At 52.3% G+C, this 2,738-nt stretch overlaps 1 pseudogene; it reads left to right on the forward strand.

Annotated features, from left to right (window-relative positions):
• Positions 1-227: 227 nt before the first annotated feature.
• LOC111824338 lies at positions 228-1,256 on the forward strand (annotated as a pseudogene).
• The last annotated feature ends 1,482 nt before the right edge of the window (positions 1,257-2,738 follow it).

Here is a 2,738-nt window from a genome sequence, read left to right on the forward strand (position 1 = left end):
TGCGCTGGCGCCCAGGGGGAGGTTTCAGCCTCAATCTCTAACCATCCCCATTTTTTAGGAGTTCTCTGTCTTTCCTGGCTGCAGACTGTCTCTCACCTGAGCCTCCTTAGCTTGATCGGGCTGATTGTTACCCGTTTCAGCTGCTCGCCCTTATCTTCTCCGGGACAAAGCACCAACACGTCCGTCTAAGCCTCTGCCATTTTTTTTTTCACCAGGTATACATATTTATGGAGTATGCGTACTCAGGCACTTTATATCAACACCTAAAGAGGTGGGGTCCTTTATCGGAGGAGGCAGCACGAGCCCCATTCCAGCAGCTGCTGTCGGCTGTGCACTATTGTCACCAGAAACATATCGTCCACCGGGACATAAAACCGGAAAACATCCTGCTGGACATGGGATTGAACATAAAGCTGGCTGACTTCGGGCTTAGTGGTGTGTTTAAGGATGAAAAACTCACCACGTTCTGTGGCACTCCCAACTATAAGGCCCCAGAATTGTTCAAGCTAGAAGCTTATGAAGGCCCGAAGGTGGACGTGTGGAGTATGGGGGTCGTGCTCTATAACATGCTGACTGGACTACGTCCATTTGTGGGCAAAACCTTAGAACAACTCAGGGAGCACATCTTGAGCGGGGACTTTTCTATTCCGTCTTTTCTATCTGTACCGTGCCACACACTGTTGAAGACCATGATTGACATCGACCCCGGCCGAAGACCCACCCTCGGAGTAATAATGAAAGACGTTTGGGTGAATACGGGGGAGGCAGAGGAAATGACACCCTACATCGAACCATCCTGTACTCACTTAGACCCCCAGGTAACTCAAATAATGAGGACACTGGGGTATGAACAGGAGGAAATAGAATCATCCCTGATGGGAAGAAAATTTAATAACATCATGGGCACTTACCGCATCTTAAATATGAAACTTACCATCGGTGGCCGAACAATAAAAGTAAGTCCCATATCCTCTGACTCCAACAGAACACTCCGTACAACCCAGGGGACTTGGGGATCCTGGAAGAAAAGCAGAGAACCTCAGAATCCCCCACCGAGCCCAGAGTTCAGTGTGTCCACCACCACACCACCAGGGGCCCTGGATTGGAGTATTGCCACCCCTCCCATTAGAGTGGAGGTGAAGAGGATCGTCGTCCAGAAAGGCAGTGCGCACTTGGAGAACATCAGCCAGGCTGCCAGTGCGCACTTGGAGAACATCAGCCAGCCTGCCAGTGCGCACTTGGAGAACATCAGCCAGGCTGCCAGCGCGCACTTGGAGAACATCAGCCAGGCTGGCAGCGCGCACTTGGAGAACATCAGCCAGGCTGGCAGTGCGCGCTTGGAGAACATCAGCCAGCCTGCCAGCGCGCACTTGGAGAACATCAGCCAGCCTGCCAGCGCGCACTTGGAGAACATCAGCCAGGCTGGCAGCGCGCGCTTGGAGAACATCAGCCAGGCTGGCAGCGCGTGCTTGGAGAACATCAGCCAGCCTGCCAGTGCGCACTTGGAGAACATCAGCCAGCCTGTCAGTGCGCACTTGCAGAAGACCAGCCAGGGTAGCAGTGCACACTTGGAAAAGAAGAGTCAGCCTGGCAGCGAACACTTGGAGAGTACTAGCCAGCTAGACACCAAACACTTGGAGAGTACTAGCCAGCTAGACACCAGGGACTTAAGGAATGAGAAACTGAGGGTGACAATAAGGTTTCCCCTGTCACCCAGAGCAGCAGCAGCCCCAGAAGCTGTAGTGGAGGCACAGAGGTGAGAACCACTACCAACGGCCAAGCTGGGCCATCTTGTGAGGACAACCTGCAGTCTTCATCGCATCATACCCAGCGCCGAAAAGGGATGGCAAGAAGGGTGTTAGGATTTTTTAAAAGATTGCTGTGTTGCACTGGAGAAAATAAAAAACCCCGCGTGAAAATGACACGGGTGGTACCGAAATAATGTTCCAGCGTGGAGTGTCGGTGGCCACACTTCACCCAGCCACCATGAGGACAAGAGAGTTCACTTGGCCAGAGAGTAAGGAGAAGACAGGGAACTCATCAAAACATTGAGCGGGACAGTTCACCACCGCTCAGTCGGCCAGATGCACGGAGAGGTCAGTTAACCGCAGCTCACTCAGTCAAACGCAAAGCAACCTCAGGACTTGATTTCTGGATAAGAAAAGAATTCAGAGCCAAGACCCAAACTCGCGAGAGAAAATTTATTTGAGCAAACAAAGAGTAAGTACACTCGAAGAGAAATTTCAAGCTGGGGGTGGAGGGTGGATGAGGTGGGGAGAGAGGGAGAAGGGGCTAGGATTCCTTTTTAAACCCTGGGAGGGGAATTAACTGCTTTCTTCTTCAAACTGACCTATCAGGGGCTGTTCTGTTTCTGTTCCTGCATAGAAGTTAGCCTCCAGCCCTCTCCCCCCGCCCCCTTGTTCTCTACAGGTGGGGGTCTACCACATCTACCACATGACAACCACACGCTGGAGGAGAAAAGGTCAGGAGAATCCCACCTGCATAACCGGAGGCATTCTAGGGGGGAGAGAAATCCCAAGGGCAAGGTTTTGAAGTGGATATTTCCAATATCTGCTCTACCAGTTCCTTTTCATCACTAGGTGTCCAGGGGGTTCTGCCCTGGTGACCTTCTGTAGCTGGCCCGTCGTCCTTGCTCTGCTCATGTCTGTCTAACTGCCTACAACTGAGGCTTAGGTGACAACCAGACATCGTGCTGCCGGGAGGTGACAGAGAGAGGA

This window comes from Myotis lucifugus, unplaced genomic scaffold, assembly GCF_000147115.1.
Source record: "Myotis lucifugus unplaced genomic scaffold, Myoluc2.0 scaffold_1213, whole genome shotgun sequence".
Classification (NCBI taxonomy): Eukaryota; Metazoa; Chordata; class Mammalia; order Chiroptera; family Vespertilionidae; genus Myotis; species Myotis lucifugus.